Source organism: Crotalus tigris, unplaced genomic scaffold (genome assembly GCF_016545835.1).
Source record: "Crotalus tigris isolate CLP2741 ecotype Arizona unplaced genomic scaffold, ASM1654583v1 scf7180000018925.3142382, whole genome shotgun sequence".
In the NCBI taxonomy this organism is placed as follows: domain Eukaryota; kingdom Metazoa; phylum Chordata; class Lepidosauria; order Squamata; family Viperidae; genus Crotalus; species Crotalus tigris.
In genome coordinates this window covers 2,063,691-2,081,966 of record NW_024097278.1, presented here as the reverse complement: position 1 = coordinate 2,081,966, position 18,276 = coordinate 2,063,691, and the positions used below count along the sequence as shown (strand labels likewise).

The 18,276-nt window shown below is 40.7% G+C and overlaps 1 protein-coding gene across 1 annotated transcript in view; it reads left to right on the top strand.

Moving 5' to 3' along the window:
• The first annotated feature begins 915 nt into the window (after positions 1-915).
• The window catches only part of GRM3 (glutamate metabotropic receptor 3), a 96,138-nt gene continuing 78,777 nt past the window's right edge, over positions 916-18,276 (top strand). The window contains exon 1 of the mRNA XM_039357565.1: positions 916-1,517. The gene's annotated coding sequence lies outside the window, so the exon portion shown is untranslated. The remainder of the gene's footprint in view (positions 1,518-18,276) is intronic.

The window sequence follows — 18,276 nt, the reverse complement described above, 5'->3', positions numbered from 1 at the left end:
AATAATCCAAAACCACTTGTGAAAATAAATCAAAGGTCCCTGATAATGACATGAGTGTTTCTTATATATTAGCAGTAGTAGACAATTGGGCCCCCCTCACCCCCTCCTTGAAGCTGAGTTGCTCACAATTCTCACACTCATTCTGGAGTGGAACTGATTTGATAATCCTGGATGAAACCTACTTTCTACTCACTTCACACGTTATAAAGCATTAAGCTTTTAAAGAACCGAATCCTATTTTCCTCCAAGTCCATCAGCATGCGATTGAAAGTTTGCAAGGATCTTTTCCTTTTTAACACGCTGTATGGAACATCCAATAATGTTAAATCTGAGCCTTCCCCCACACCACGCACCGTGTGTAAATTTCTTTTGTCTATTGTTGTTTGTTGACAGGGCATATTTTAATTGCAAACACCCCACCATTATTAAGACCGCCATTACGAAAAACACACACTTTTAACTTCAAATGTCCATGAATTATTAAGACCAGGGTTACCAACCAAAATATGTCAACACATATAAAAGCCTGGCCGCTTGATTGTATCCTAAAATAGAAACAGAAAGAGTATCTAAGTTTTTTTTTTTTTTAATTCCCTGGGATAGAAGTAGAAAGTGGGCACTTATTATTTTAAAAAAAACACACACACAAGTGGCACTGTGTGATCTTTCTGCCTATAATATCTCATGTCTGACCTGCCAGCTCAATTTTTCTCTCCGTTTACCTCTGAAGGATGCCAACCGCGGGCAGCTGTCTTTGGGAAAAAAAAAAAAAAAAAAAAACGGGCGTGGCTCCCGGCTCCGCCCGGGCCAATCAGGCACCATCCCAAGAAGATTGATGAGGGGTTGCTAGGAGACAGCATCCTCTCCCTTTACAAGAGAGCAGAGAGGGAATTTGCTCTCGCCGGACAGCAAGTTCAACAGCTGGAGTGCCGGCTCGCCAGTGGGCAGCGCGGGCGGGCTGGGGGTGTGCACGCGTGGCTGTGCAAAGCAGCCCCAGCAGGCCAAGGAAAGGGTCCGTCTCTTTCCCCCCCTCCCCTCCAAGTCCTGGGGGGGGGCCTCCCAAGTTCTCCAAAGAGCCCTCCCGCTTCCCTTTCCCCCTTCCCCAAATGGCCCCGGAGACCTGGAGGAGGAGAGCCTTTTGCGTAAATGCGCAGCAGCAGCAGCAGAGCGCATCCTCGGAGAGAAGCTAAACTTCTCCTGCCGGGCGAGCCGGGACGGAAGGCCAGCTGCTGCCCCGGCCACTCCTGCCTGACAGCCGCGCCCGGCCCCCCTCGGGGGCCCTGGATGAGCTGCGCCCCGGAGCCCGGCCAGGAGGAGGTGAAGAAGAGGCCGAGGACGGGGGGACCCTGCCCAGCGCCCCCTCCCCAGCGCCGGCTGCCTGCCTGGCTGGGCGTCCGAGGAGAGGCAGGGAGAGGCGGACGGGAGGATGACGGAGGTGGGGACGCCCGCCGGGAGCTCAGCAGCAGCAGCAGCAGCGGCGACGGCAGCAGCAGCAGCAGCAGGTCCGGCCAGGCACGGTAAGCAGACCCCCTTCTCCTCTCCTCCGCCCAGCCTCCCGCTTTCCAGGCGGCCCGGAGGGGGGGGGAGGTTTCCCCGGGAGGGACGGAAAGGCTTTGGACCGGCTCGATCTGACCCGGGTTAGGCGCGGGAAGTCCCGGGCTGAGCAACGGACACCTGTCTCCCGGCTGGCCGAGCCGGGCGCTGCTGCTGCGGCTTTAGGAATTTAAGCCCCGGGAGGCTGGCAGAAGATCTTCAGCCTCGTCTCGTTTCTTATTCGGGGCTCTTGGTTTCTATTCCCGCGTTCCGTGCCGTCTCCTCCTTTGGAGAAATAAACCCCAGCAAATAAGTCTTATTACGTAATATGTGGGTTTTTTCTTTCTTTTCTTTCTCTCTGTTGTGCCCCCCCCCCCGCCACGTTTTCTGATCTAGTAGCAGTGTGTTATTTTACCTAAGATCCCATGCAGGTTGCTATTAAACGCTTATGTTCTGCTGGTCTTGTATTCAATCTATTAGTCCTCTTTCAGAGGCTTATTCAGTCTAGATTCTTTGCACTTGGAGAAAGAAGTCCTAGATCAAAGAAATATTTGTATTTTATTTTGTGGAGATATTCTTTCAAAGTCTTGTTGTGGATTCAAGAACTCTTATTGTTTTGGCCAGCTCCTGTAGTGCCAGGACTGTATTCGTGCCTATGATAATCTCCTGTAAATTAGTCTTCTTGATTACACACGCTCTCTTGTAGACGGTTTGGAAGAAATATATGGGGAGCCAAGTAAGTATGAAATAGCCTTTCAAGTCGTACGCTGGATCAAGTAACTCTGTCTTGTTTTTGGCTAAACTCACCTGCGAATTAATTCCATTTGGGTGGTTATTATGCTTAGGATTTCTCTGCTAGGAAGTGTCCAAAGTTTTTGTGTGGCAGTTGGCAGGTGGAGTAGATTTAGCACAAAGCATCTCTAGAGAGCAGGTATTCTGCAGTGGAAGTAGTGAGGCAGGAGGAAGCAACGGGAGGGAAGAGAGAGAAGCAGGGGCTGGAAAATTACATGTATAAACAGTGTTTTGGCAGAAAATACGTGCCAAGGTTAGTGGAAATAATGGGGTGATTTGGCTTTTTCATGGCGAGATGATAGATAGATAGATAGATAGATAGATAGATAGATAGATAGATAGATAGATAGATAGATAGATAGGAGAGAGAGGGAGAGGGGGAGATGGAGAGAGAGATTTGAAAGGGCTATCATTAATAGTGTAGAGTGGGTTTTTTTATATAAAAATGTTCATCCTCATGGTTTGCTATGGGCAGAATAACATTACAGCGTATCAAACCCTGATATTATGATTAAATAATTTATTTATTTAATTATTTCTTGACGCTTCCTTTATTATACGATAGAGGCACTTCTTCTTAATCAAGTTGACATTTGAGAAGGCCTGTTGTAGATGACCCTTGGATCTTTCTTCCCATCAGAAGGGCAGGCATGGCAGAACATCCTAACCGATTGCACCATTAGATCTGGTATCTTCAGTCTTTCCAAAATGACTCTCCTTGCACAGGGGGATAAACCGGGGAGTCCCGTTTGATCTCTGCTTCCCACGATGATTTCAAATCAACCAATATTCCAGTTGCAACTCACACCGCACGTTCTCAGTTACAGTTCTGCTCCCAGCGGATTTCGAATTATTTATGTATTGTCTGGTGTCCACAAAGCCATGAGCCTTTGAACTTGACTTGGAGGACATTCCCTCTGTTTTTATCACACAACAGCTTGTATCACTGTTGAATACACGTGCCTATTCTGTTTGATGTTCATGGCTGTATAGAAAAGGGTTGCTTGCCTTTTCAGGAATGGCAAAAAAAAAAAAAAATGCCATTCCTGTATGCTTATTTAGGACTTTGGGAATATGACATTGTGTGCCATTTTTTTTTTCCTCTAGAAGGTGACATGCATTATGTGGATTTGTTTTTTGGTTTTTTTTTTACAAAATCATCTCAAATGATGGATATCATTGTTTGGAAAAGGAGCTTTTAGCTTCAAGACGTATCTCGAGAAAGCAGCTATAGTTTTTGTTTCCTCATTTTTAACAGGTGTGATCAGCTGAAGTGGGGTGGGCGTGGGTGCACAAGGTTTATTTTTTTAAAGTATCTTCCTTCTCCGAAAGGAGATTCAATGAGCCTGAATGGGACAGCACCTTAGCACGAATTTACACACATATAAATATATTTCCCTCCTGGTTATATGTCCGTGCTAGCTCTTCACTGAATGTAGGAGTTGCCTAATCAAATACCTTGCCCCAGAACAATAGCAAGCAATTCTGAGCCCACTGCTCTCTCTTCCAAATAATGGAATGCAGATTTCAGCCCATACCATCAAAATAAAACCATGCTATTTTAGGAAAGCCAAAAAGTTTATAAACAGTTGCTGCTTTTTCTCAAAAAGGTGTTTCCAATAAGTAAAACCACCTTTTACTTACGGAGCAGATTAGAAAATATGTATTTTAAAGATTTTTGTTTAACTGATTGGTGAGCAGCACCATAAAATTGTTCATGCATATAATGGAATTCTTCAACTTTTTATAGCCCTTTATTAAAATACTTTCTAACATCCAGGAATTATATGCATGGCTTTAAGGTCAACTGTTATAGAGAGAGGTAAACTGTTGTCCCCTTCCAATCCTGTTAAATGGAGACTAATATAAATAGAAATAAGTATGAACAAGAAATCGAAAGTTATAGCATGATATGTATTTGCCTGCCCTTGGTTAATCTGTAAAATGTTCTTAGTTCTCGAATGAAAGATCCACCTGGATACCTCCAGGTAAATTGGGAGACAATAATAGAATAGCAGAGTTGGAAGGGACTTTTGAGGTCAGCTAGTCCAACCCCCTGCTCAAGCTATACCATTTCAGACAAATGGCTGTCCAATCTCTTCTTAAAAACCTCCAGTGATGGAACATTCACAACTTCTGGAGGCAAGTTGTTCCATTAATTAATTGTTCTAACCAGGGCTTTTTTTCTCATAGAATGCCCAGAACGGAGTTCCGGCACCTTTTTGGGATGGAACCTTATAGGGTAGGCAAGGCAGGTTGTATGACGTGTGTGAGTTCTGGCACCTTTTTTTTTTTTTAGAAAAAAAAGCACTGGTTCTAATTATCAGGAAATTTCTCCTTAGTTCTAGGTTGCGTCTCTCCTTGATTAGCTTCCATCCATTGCTTCTTGTCCTGCTTTCAGGTGCTTTGGAGAATAGCTTGACTCCCTCTTCTTTGTGGCAGCCCCTGAGATATTGGAACACTGCTATCATGTCACCCCTCATCCTTCTCTTCGTTAAACTAGACATACTCACTTTCTGTAACGGTTCTTAATACGCTTTAGTCTCCAGTCCCCTAATAATTTTTGTTGCTCTTCTCTGCACTTTTTCTAGAGCAGTAGTTCTCAACCTGTGGGTCGGGATTCCATTTGGAGTCAAACGACCATTTCACAGGGGTCGCCAAACAACGCAGTCCGCCATTTTTTTCCCCTTTTCCTTAGCTGTGCTACTCCCTTTTATTCTATGGGCTTTTGAAAGCCAATAGAATAGACTCTCTTGAATAGAGTCTAATTCTATTGGCTTTCAAAAGCCAATAGGAATTGTCCAGGCTGTCTCTGCCCTGCTGAGCCCGCCAAAAGTCCCATTCTGCAAACGGTGCTGCACCAGTTGAGTAGTCCTCAACTTACGACCAGTTGAGTAGTCCTCGACTTACGTCTGGTTGGGGGTCGCAGCATTAAAAAGGTTGAGAACCACTGTTCTAGAGTATCAACATCTAAAAAGAAGAAGAAAGCAAAGACAAAGTACTTCTAAGAAAACTGTATAGCTTGAATAGCTTGAAGATTTGTCCCAAAGATGCATGTATAGCTTGAAGATTTGTCCCAAAGGTGCTTTTTCACGAGGCAAATGGACTTCCTTGTTTTTCTTTGAAGACATTTCACTTCTCATCCAAGTAGCTTCTTCAGTTCTGACTGAATGGTGGAGATTCCTCACCATTCAATCAGAACTGAAGAAACTTCTGTGATGAGAAGTGAAATCTCTTCAAAGAAAAACACAGTAAGTCCAGTTTACTCTTGAAAAAGCATCTTTGGGACAACCATGACCTGGATGACTGAAAATCTCCATATAGACACTTGAAGATTTGCTTTTTAAAGTCTTTTGGAAAGTTTTGCTACTTAGTAGAAACAATGCCTAGAATTGCCTACTTAAGTATAGGAAACAAAGCAAAAAAAATTTGAGTTAAAATACATTTATGGTTGGAGAAAATGACTAAAAAAGAAACAGACTTTAAACCAGAATTGTTTTTGTTAGGAAAAATAGGAGCTAATGATGAGAAAGATTGCAGATATCTAACACTACACATTTTAACAGCAGCAAGAATTGTATTTGCCCAATATTGGAAAAAATGAAAATTTACCAGCTGAAGAAGTACTAATCAAGAAAATTCTAGAGTGTGCAGAAATGGATAGATTGACTTTAAAGATAAAATAGAAAGAAGACTCGATGTATTTTAGAACATGGGATCATTTCTATCAATGGCTAGAAAAACGAGTCAGAGAGAAAGGAATGTGAAATGTAATTTTGAATATATATACTAGTAAGAAGAAGGCTATTGAGTGATGAATTAACATATTGTTTATGGTAATTAACTATATTATTGTTAGTTAAATACATGTACCCAGACATTATGCTGTTTGCTAAATATTGAAAATGTTATTTGGAAAAACCCCAACCCCAACCCTAACTCTAATCCTAATCCTGACCCCACCTTATCCCTACCCCTATAAAAACTAATAAAATCTATACAAAAAAAAGTATAGGAAACAGACCAGGTATTTTGAATGTGGTGCTTCTTAGCAAGCATAGGCCCCACATTGGCACCTGAAATGAAAGGAATGTTCTCTCTAGAGCACAGGTGTCAAACTCAACCGCGTCATGTGACGTATCGTGACATTTTCACCTTTGTGGAGCCGGGATGGGCGTGGCCTGCTCGTGACGCATCCGGCCCACAGGCCACCCGTTTGACACCCCCGCTCTAGAGGGTGTTAAACCTGGGCTGGCACATTCCCAGATTACGTGTTACAGTCAACACTAAATGACCATGTGAATTAGCTTTCACCCAAAGGTTTTGATGGATCTCATTCCTGGCTTAATTTTAATAGACCTAATCCATTTTTAAGTATAAGCATGTATACTCGGAAGTCTATCCATTTATTATTTTCCTTGTAGCCACAGCAAACCAAGAGTTAAATCTTAAGAGTAACCAGTTAACAAATTAATTAATTACACCATTTTCCCTCTCTCTATAAAGTCAAGCTTTGGTCATCAACCTATGAGTCATTGAAGGCAATTTTCTTTAGTAAGCATGCATAAGACCAACATTTATATCTTCTTACATCGGGCAATCCGAAGCCTCAGCACATTAGATCCTAGTGCAGCGTTTCTTAATCTTGACCACTTTTAAGATGGGTGGACTTCAACTCCTAGAATCCCCCAGGCTGGCTCGGAAATTCTGGGAGTTGAAGTCCATCCATCTTAAAAGGGGCCAAGGTTGAGAAACACTGCCCTGGTGCCAGGTTATCTTACTAAGTGGCCTTACTAAGTGATCTTCTAGAGTTATCTTACTAAGTAGTCTTCTAGGTTATCTTACTAAGTTATCTTACTAAGTGGTCTTCTAGGGCTGCAGCCTGTGGGAACTATAGAGAACAACTTTTTAGTTTTACTCATGCCTTTAAAGACAAAGTGGAGAGCTGACTTTGGGAAATGATAAGATTTAGCTCTATACCATGAAAAGCTTTTATCTGCTGAGTTCTCATCAGATGAGATTGACAGGGAAGCGTGCAAAAAAAAACACTGAAAGCAAAAAGTAGAGCTGAGCTGGATGGTTTTGGCATGGATGTTTTTTATTCATATGCTTTTAAACAAAATAGTTCCTCTCCCTTTCTGAAGAACTATCCCAGTAGGAGGGTGGGGTTCATTTCAGTCAGAGAAATTTTTAGGCATTTCCTGACCTTATTGTTCAATGGACATCATCCTTGTCAAATTAAGGCGGGGAGGGTAGATTGATAGAAGCAATTGTACATCACTAATTCTCTTCCAACCTGGGTGAGCACAGCTGCTGGAGGAAGCAGGATAAGTTCATTGGATATCAGATTCCCACAGATGCTAATCAAGGGCCTCCATAGGGTACAGTCAAAAAAGTGGGGACGGCAGCAGTGTGTTCAAAATTCCATATAAACAAATGGAGGTCCTGGACGATCACTTAAACATGAGCCAGCAGCTAAAAAAAGCTAATGCAATCCTGGGTTGTATAAGCAGAGACATAGAATCCAAATTGAATCCAAAGTATTAGTACCACTTTATAAAACTTTAGTAAGGCCACACTGGAATACTGCATCCAGTTTTGGTCACCACATTACAAAAAAGACATTGAGATTTGGGGAAAAGTGCAAAGAAGAGCAACTAAGATGATTAAGGGCCTGGAGAGTAAAACATATGAACAAGGATGGCAGGATTTGGGTTTGTCTATTCTAGAGAAAAGAAGGACCAGGGGTGACATGATAGCAGTCTTACAGTATTTGAGGGGCAGCAACAAAGAAGAGGGGGTTCAATCTGTTCTCCAAAGCACCAGAAGGCAGGACAAGAAGCAACAGATGGAAACTAATCAAGGAGAGAAGCAACCTGGAATTAAGGAGAAACTTCCTAACAGTGAGGATAATTAACCAGTAGAACAGTTTGCCCTCAGAAGTTGTGGGTGCTCCATTATTGGAGCTTTTAAAGAAAAGACTGGACAGCCACTTGTCTGAAATGGTATAGGGTCTCCAGCTTGAGCAAGGGGTTGGACTAGAAGACCTTTGTTTATTGCTGATGAATGAAATCCCTCTTTCTAATCATTGTTCTTCTGTTAAAGTCACAAATTGGAGGAACATCTGCACTATCCCAAAGCCTACCAGTCTTAGCTTCCCAAAGCTTATTCTTTTTTTTATTGAAAATTTTTATTTTTTAAAACATACAATCATTTATAAAAATACAATAAAATTTTAAAATAGAGAACCCCCCCTTATCCTCCCTCCCACCCCCACCCCCCCTCCCTTCACTTCCCAGAGCAGAATACAGGGTTAAGAAAAAAAAAGAAAAAGAAAATTATAATAATTAAAAAAAAGAAAAAAAAAGAGAAAGAAAAAAAAATATCATAATTAACCTTTAACTCCATAACTTATAAAACAATTCTCTATAATATTTGATATTCATTCATAAAATAAATAAAACTTTTTAATTCCATATTTTTTCTGAATATAATCTATCCACCTTCCCCATACAGTAATATATCTTTCTTGTGTATGATCCTTTAAATAAGCAGAAATTTTTGCCATTTCTGCAAAACTAGATACTTTAAATATCCATTCTTCTAAAGTAGGCAAAGAATCTTTCTTCCAATATAGACCTACTAGTAACCTTGCTGCAGTTAATAAATTCAACATCAAAGTAGTTTCTTTTTCATTTAAGTCAACAAAAATACCAAGTAAAAATAGTTGAGGAGTAAACTTTATCTTCTTTCTAAAAATCTTTTGAATGTTCCACCAAATCATAATCCAAAAAGCCTTTACTTTTTTACAATTCCACCAAATATGAAAGTATGTCGCATCATTATTGCCACATCTCCAACATTTGGGCTGTATGTTGGAATACATACAAGATAATTTTTTAGGATCTAAATGCCATCTATAAAACATTTTATAAAAATTTTCTCTCAAATTTTGAGCTTGTGTAAATTTAACATTTCTTATCCAAATTATCTCCCATAAATCCAATGAGATCGGCTCCTGTATATTCTGAGCCCATTTAATCATACAGTCTTTAACCAATTCTATTTCCGAATCTAACTCTAATAAAACATTATATATTCTTTTTATATGAGCCGGACCTTGGTTTTTAATCTGAATAACCAATTGTCTATCTTCTAGTGTTATTCCCTCTTTCTTGTCTACAGTCCATCTATCCATTATTTGTAAATATTGAAACCATGACTGTAGAATATTTTGCTGCCTTAATACATCTAGGGATTTCAAATGCCAATTCGAACCAGAACAAATTAACAATTCTTTATATGAAATTTTATCAAAATTTGTCCCCTTAGAGGTTCCCTCAATTGCATGTCTGGGAATCCCCCAGATAGGTATTTTATAATTTAATCTATAATAATACTTCTTCCAAACACGAAGTAAGGCATTCCTCAAAATATGTGATTTAAAAGTCCGATCAACTTTCTTATTAAAAATTAAATATGCATGCCAACCATATATTAAATCCCAACCTTCCAAAAAAAGAATATCCATATTTGTTAAATTAAGCCAATCACTTAACCAAGTTAGGGCGGCTGCATCATAATATAATTTCAAATTGGGTGCCTTAAGTCCCCCTCTTTCTCGAGCATCCTGTAATATCTTAAATTTAACCCTTGGTTTCTTCCCGGCCCATATAAAATTATTGATACCCTTTTGCCATTCCTCCAAATTTGCCTCTTTTTTAAGAATAGGTATCATCTGAAACAAAAAAAGAAACTTTGGTAGAACATTCATTTTTACAGCTGAAATTCTCCCCAACAATGACAATTGCAATTTTTTCCAATCTATTAAATCCTTTTGGACTTTTGCCCATAGTGGTTCATAATTGTTCTTGTACAATTTTCCATTTGAAGCAGTTAGATATACTCCCAAGTATTTAACCTTTTTTACCATCTGAAAACCTGTGGCTTTAATCAAACTTTCCCTTTCTTTAACTGACATATTCTTAGATAATATCTTAGTCTTATAATTATTAACTTTAAAACCAGAAACATTCCCATACTGTGTTATAAGTTCTAATAAACCATCAATCGCCTGAAGCTTATTCTTCAGGTTCTCCAGCAGCAAAACAAGGATGGGAATCGTAAAACCCTTGAAGATTTGGTCAGCAGCCTTTGCCAATACCCACTTCCAAGGTCTATTCCTCAGCTGGCAAGGAAAATCTAAAATTAAGAACCAAATCCATCTTCCCAACGGATTTATTTAGAACCTTTGTTGTGTCTGCACTTTACGTTCCTCCATTTTTCCCCCTCTTTCTGTAGATCAGATATGTCAAACACAAGGACCGGGGGCCGGATGCGGCCCGCGAAGTAGTTTCATGTGGCCCGCGAAACCATCCTGGAAACAGTGAAGGAACGGCCCCCTCTGCCTTGGCCCTGGCCCAGGCCGGTCGGGAGCCAATATACAATTTTGTGGTGGCCATTTATGCTGAAACGCATTCAGTCTTAGCTCCATAAGCCCCTCCCCCCGCATGGCCTGAGAGGAACAGTGAGGCTCCTCCAGTGGACCATGCCTTGGCACTTGCCCTGGTCCCACCACCTTCTGCCAGAGACCCTCAGATCTGTCCCACTCCTGCCCAGGCCCCCACAGGCACCCTTGACACGAACGATGTAGAGCTGGCCACACCCACCCAGGCCACACCCACTCCATCCACGGTCACCCAGTAGGCTGCACCCACCCTGGCCACACCCACCCGGCCCCCTGAGGGCAACCGCAATGCTGATGCGGCCCTCAATGAAATTGAGTTTGACACTCCTACTGTAGATAATATAGTTTCTTTATTGCATGAATCTTTATTTCCCAATCAGTGACAAAATTATTGCAGGTTCATTTTTAGTTCTACAAAGAGTAATCCTCAGGATCTCAATGAAACATCTGTAGTGTAAGTAGTTCTCCATAGTTACCTATTTTTCTAGCTTAAAGCATCTGTCAGTCAAATTTTTATGACGGTCGCAGACTTCTCTGTCTTTTGGCTAAGATCAGGTGTAGTAATGCATCTATTACAGCATGATATTTATCATCTCAATCCAGAATTAGATATAATGAAAGCAAAACCCATATTAAGGTCAAATCTTTATTAAAGCCCTTTATGATTTCACAATGATATGCAGGTTTGTAAATTGCCCAGAAATTCTTCAACAAGCAAATTGTAAAGGAATCTGAAATGGGGGTTAAAGGAAGAAATGAAAAAATGGTTTGTTCTGCACTCAGCTACAACAGCACACGTGTAAATTGGGCCTTTCAGATGAATTTAAATTTGCTTTGTAAAGATCAAAACACAACATGAATCCCCATTTGGAGGAATAAGCCGCTGACAATATCTCATAAGTGGCTTAGCTGCAGATTATCCACACATTCCATTAAGATTGTAACTGAGATTGAACATGTCTTGAATAACATCTACCTTCTCCCTCTTCTATCACACTGATCTTGTGCCTTCCTATGTGTGTGTCTCTATGTGTGTTTGTGTGTGTGTATTTTAGCTGCCTTTCCTGATAAAAATAGTTGGAAAACTTGCCTTTGGTTGGTAACTAAGTTGTCCTTCTGGCACATGTTGATGTGATAAGAGCTTTTGAACCGATGCTTTGTCGCAACCACACAGACAGCTATCTTTGATTCGCCTCTTATAGGGTAGGCTTATAAAAGAGATCTTGATAAAATTTGGGGAACTTTTTTGTAAGGCTTCATTTTCTGAGGGGGGAGGAGGTTAGAGTTTGGATGCACCTAAAGTTGCTCAAGGAACTCCACCCTCTTTTTTATAACTATCGTTGAGAGAATATTAGTATATTCTAGGTCTGCATATCTGTGCTTCATGTCCTATTCAGATCCTTATCCTCTTCTCACCAGAATGGATTGACATTCCTTGTTTGACTTGGGATCAATATTTATTTATTTGTTAAGTTTATCTGCCACCTATCTCACTATGGGTCTACTCAAGGCAGGAGTTGAGACGCTAGAAAGAGTACAGAGAAGAGCAACAAAGAAGATTAGGGGACTGGAGGCTAAAGCATATAAGGAAAGGCTACTGGAATTGGGTATGTCTAGTTTAATGAAGAGAAGGATGAGGGGGGACATGATAGCAGCCTTCCAATATCTCAGGGGGTGCCACAAAGAAGAGGGAGTCAAGCTAGTCCCCAAAGCACCTGAAGGCAGGACAAGAAGCAACAGATGGAAACTGATCAAGGAGAGAAGCAACCTAGAACTAAGGAGAAACTTCCTGACTGTGAGAAAAATTGATCAGTGGAACAACCTGCCTCCAGAAGCAGTGAATGCTCCAACATTGGAAGTTTTTAAGAAGAGACTGGACAGCTATTTGTCCGAAATGGTATAGGGTTACCTGCCTGAGCAGGGGGTTGGACTTGATGACCTCAAGGTCTCTTCCATCATCATCATCATCATCATCATCATTATTATTATTATTATTATTATTATTACACTACTACTACTACTTCTACTACTACTACTACTACTATATGGCAGGATCCAATCTGGGTCGGTCACTGGGACCACAGATTTAGTCTTCCAAGCTTCTGGACTTGTGATGGAGTCCATCCTCAAGGAACTTCTCTCTCCTATGTCACACATTCTGGTGAGAGAGACGTTCCCTGCGGATGGGCTCCAGCACAAGTCCAAAAGCTCAGAAGACTAAATCTGTGGTCCCAGTGACTGACCCAGATTGGATCCTCCAACATCACTCTGGGACACGTAGATTGCCCTTCATTCACGGGATCAATATTGCTCATATACAGTTTTATTAATCTGTGCAGCAGCTGCACAGGGCATCTTATCTGCACTCACAAAACACACAGCAGGAAATACGTCACGCTATATAAGTCAAGAAATATGTTAATTACAAATAATATGTGGGCTCAACCCTCTGCAATCATTGGATGGGAGGCCACTAGGATATCTTCAGGCTGTAGACTAGGTTAGAAAATTTAGAGAAGAAAAATCCAGCAGGAGGAAGAGGGGAACGATTTTGATATGGTTGCCAAGAAGAAGAAGAAAATGCCCTGGCTGCATTTGTGAAAACATTGTGAGTTCAACTCAACTTGATGGAGACTTATCTCAAGCAAATCCACATGGCAGTGGAGTTGGGTCAACTGGGAGCTTAACTTTGATGGAGCTACTCATCTTCTTGCCTTTGTGTTTCACGGGCCAGTGGATCAGTATTTCTCATCGTTAGCTCACTGCCTAGTATTTCTCAGCTTTAACCACTTTAGATATATGGACCAACTCCCTGAATTCTGGCTGGGGAATTTTGGGAGTTGAAGCCCATGCATCCTGAAGTTTCCAAAGTTGAGAAACACCGGGTGAGACGGCTGCAAAAATGTGTTTCCTAAATAAGTAAATAAATAACCCAGCACATTTCGAAATCCAAGCATGAATAGCTATGAGATGGAAGAGAGAGAGGGGTGGAGGGAGGGAGGGAGGGAAAGAAGAAAGAAAGAAAGAAAGAAAGAAAGAAAGAAAGAAAGAAAGAAAGAAAGAAAGAAAGAAAGAAAGAAAGAGGAAGGAACAAAGGAAGGAAGGAAAGAAGGAAGGAAGGAAGGAAGGAAGGAAGGAAGGAAGGAAGGAAGGAAGGAAGGAAGGAGAAAGAAAGAAAGGAAGGAAGGAGAAAGAAAGGAAGGAAGGAAGGAAGGAAGGAAGGAAGAAAGAAAGAAAGAAAGAAAGAAAGAAAGAAAGAAAGAAAGAAAGAGAAAGAGGATCAGCCCCATAATTTAAAGTCCTAATTTGTTTTAGCCAAAATACCAATGTTCACCTTTTGTGCTTAAAAAATAGAAGGAAGGAAGGAAGGAAGGAAGGAAGGAAGGAAAAAGAAAGAAAGAAAGAAGGAAGGAAGGAAGGAAGGAAGGAAGGAAGGAAGGAAGGAAGGAAGGAAGGAAGGAAGGAAGGAAGGAAGGAAGGAAGGAAGGAAGGAAGGAAGGAAGGAAGGAAAGAGGATCAGCCCCATAATTTAAAGTCCTAATTTGTTTTAGCCAAAATACCAATGCCCACCTTTTGTGCTTAAAAAATAGAAGAAACAGCTTCACCAAATATTGGTGGGTGCTTTCCATAGTACCCTTAGTGGCCTCTGCACAGAAGGCAGGTGAGCCCTAAGCTCTTTTGGTCACCTTTGTTTTTAAGGGAGGTCAGGAAATATGGGAATAACAGCTCCCCCACACTCTGAAGCAGCTAAGGACCCAGAGGAAGGCTAAACGTGAGATGACTGATGAATGAAATCCCTCTTTTTAATCATTGTTCTTCTGCTACATTCACAAATTGGAGGCACATTTGCACTATCCCAAAGTCTGCCAGGCTTAGCTTCCCAAAGCTTTTTCTTCAGGCTTTCCAACAGCAAAACAAGCATGGGAATCGTAAAACCCTTGAAGATTTGGTCAGCAACCTTTGCCAAAGCCTACTTCCGAGCACTATTCCTCACAGGCAAGGAAAATGTAAAATTAAGAACTAAATCCACCTTGCCAATGGATTTATTTAGATCCATTTTTGAAGGAAACATTCTCTGATTGTGGCGTGTGCTTCCAGAATACCAATCAGGAGAGCTACCTTTTATGGAATAATATATTAAGCAACCACTGCTGATCTCAAATCCTCATGAAGAGGGTAGCACGGCTTTGTCTAACCTTTCCATAAGCCCCTCTGAAATGATCTCAAATTAATTGCACGATTTAACTCAATTCTCCATTCCCAAGTGTCAAGGAGGAGAAAGATTGTTTTTAAATCCCAAGAGGAAGAAGTTACTAGAATAGAATGTGGAATAGAATAGAATGTGGCATAGAATAAATTAAAATAGAATAGGATGTGGAATAGAATAGAATGTGGAATAGAATAGAATAGAATAGAATAGAATAGAATAGAATAGAATAGAATAGAATAGAATAGAATAGAATATAGAATGTAGAGAATGGAGTGGAGTAGAGTAGAGTAGAGTAGAGTAGAGTAGAGTAGAGTAGAGTAGAGTAGAGTAGAGTAGAATAGAATAGAATAGAATGTAGAATGTAGAATGTAGAATGTAGAATGTAGAGAATAGAATGGAATAGAGTAGAGTAGAGTAGAGTAGAGTAGAGTAGAGTAGAACAGAACAGAACAGAACAGAACAGAACAGAACAGAACAGAATAGAATAGAATAGAATAGAATAGAATAGAATAGAATAGAATAGAATAGAATAGAATTCTTTATTGGCCATGTGTGATTGGACACACAAGGAATTTGTCTCCAGTGCAGAAGCTCCGGTGTACACACATACAACAACAAAGTGATAGGTCAAACATCATAAATCATAGTTACAATCATAAATCATAAAATACAAACAAGTGATAAATCATAAGATATCAATAGGAGAAAGTAGTAGGAATTATGAGAAGATGAGAAAGTTGAGAAGATGAGAAGAATAATAGCAATACAGGCAGACGGTCTTCTGCAACACATTGTAGAGGTAGAGCAGTGTTAGCCTACAGTAGCAACAAGTCAGAAAGACAATAGTAGCATCTTTTTGACTAATGACTATCATGAAAATAAAAAGTCTTTATGAGCTGCAGCTCCCTTCAATAGATTCACAGAGTGGTTAGACCAGGGGTCTTCAAACTTGGCCCTTTTATGACTTGTGGACTTCAACTCCCAGAATTCCTCAGCCAGCATGCCTGGCTGAGGAATTCTGGGAGTTGAAGTCCACAAGTCATAAAAGGGCCAAGTTTGAAGACCCCTATGCTAGACTGATGGAGGGTTTAAATTAAGAGGGAAAGGCAGGTTAGTTATGCAAATGATATCAAGAAAAACTCCATAAAACTTTTCAAGAACCTGGCACAGGTAGAAACAAATGCAACTTCCAGTCTGGCTCACGTGTAATCTGATTCTACACGTCTTTCTGGTCTTCTTTCTCTGGTCTTCTCCTCCTTCTTTTCCTTCCTGCTTCCCCCCCCCCCTCCCCTCCCCTTTGGAGTCCTTCATCCATCAAGCCACTCTAGGAATCTGATGGAGGGAGAGGTTGCTGATAAAAGCTGACGCCGTTTGATAAAATGTATTACTTAGAAAAGAGAGCGCCAAATTCTTCCTGACTTTGCAAACCCAAGGTCCACATTTGTCCATGGCTCAATAATCCCCATGGACCTTTCTCCATGGCATTTGTCCACCAATTGCAGCCTAATGCATTGATCTAAACCAGGTACTTTTCAGCAAAATCACTCCTCTGTCCTTTTGTTCTTCATCGACGCTATCTACAGTCAACAGCTATTGTGGTTTACGGCCAATATAACCATAGTTTTCAGCGGGGCTAGCTGGGGAACTCTGGGAGTTGAAGTCCACCAGTCTTAAAGTTGCCAAGTTTCCAGACCTATACTATAGATTTCAGCTCCAAAGATTGAATGTGAAAGCAGCTACATGACACTCCTCTCTGTTCTTGCCTTGGGGACTGGTCAATTCTCCCATCCGTAATGCACATCATTGCTGCCTTTGAATTTTCTTTTTAAAAAAAAAAAAAAAAATAGCTTCAAGGCACTTGAAAATTAAGAACCCACTAGAATCCGCCAGCTTCATCTCCTGAGAATAAGCGTTGGGAAGAAGCATGGATACAGGAAGATTATACAGTATGCTAATAATTCACTAGGCCAGCCAAAGTCAGCTCAATGTGCTAATCACTGTCACATAGCTACCTGCGCCCTTTCATATACTGTACTTAAACAGGCTCTGTTGGTTAATTAAGGCCCATACTTGTATTCCCAGATTTAATTCCTTATACTTACTGAAGAAAAAAAAATAGTGGGAGCAAGCAATTGATCCATTTTCAAATTCCTAAAAGCCTTCCATCAGGCTTTGTGTAAGTTACTCACACAACGATCATCCATGGCATAACATGATCCTTGACATGTCTGGATGGTGATGTAGCTCTCAAAGAGATTTCTTCTCCTGGATTCTGGGTCCTGCATGGAGGTCGTGGAAGGACAAAGTGGTGGGTGATGAACTTTCAATAGATTTTCAGTGTGATCCCCACTTTGGAGCAGCAAATACCTCTGTATTAATTTGGGCTTCAGACCAAGATGGAAGTCTATTCGTGAACTATTCCACCATGTTGCATCTGAGTTTGGAGGCAACCAAAGTTCACAGAGACATTTTCCTAAGTGGACTTTTTCTATCAGATCATGGGTGATGAAGTAGAAAAAAGATGCTTGGAGCACTGTTGCCAAAAATACAAAAGTGAATTGCAGTTCACACCTAGAAGTCTGTGATGGAGCCTACATTCTAGCAATAAATACTCGGTACTCAATTGCCTTGAAACATATCAAATGTGGTACTCAAAACATATTTTGACATGCAAATGTTGCCCTGGTACTCATGTTTGTTTGGTACTCAACACACAAGTTAGAACTTGTCGCTGCAGGCCGCCTTGTGACTCACTACATATTATTCCTCATGGGAAAAAATTTCTTTGGTACTCATAGTTTTTGGTACTTATCACATCTCCCAGAACGAATTAATGATAAGAATCAAGGTACCACTATAATGATATCAATGAGTATCATTCAACAGCCTGGTTTAAGATTAGTCTTTTCCTATAAGGGAGGGACAAACACAGACTATTTATTATGCCTTTATTTCTTTATTACATTTGGATATCAACATAATTTTCAAGAACCCCAGGTGGTTACAATAAAAAATAGTCATGCATAATCATAGTTAAAACAGCCAACAGCAAATGATAAACATTGAATTAAACTAAACTAAGAAAAAACACTCTAAACAATCCAACACAGATGGTGCGATCCAATTAATTTCTCAATGCCCTCCAGAAGACTTTAATTTAACCCTCCCCAGAAGGGCAGCAAAAGGTTACTCTAACTTGGGAAAGACAGGGGAGGATTAGGATATAGAGCTGGTGTCCTTAATGAATAAGAGACCCTCTCATTTCCTGCCCATG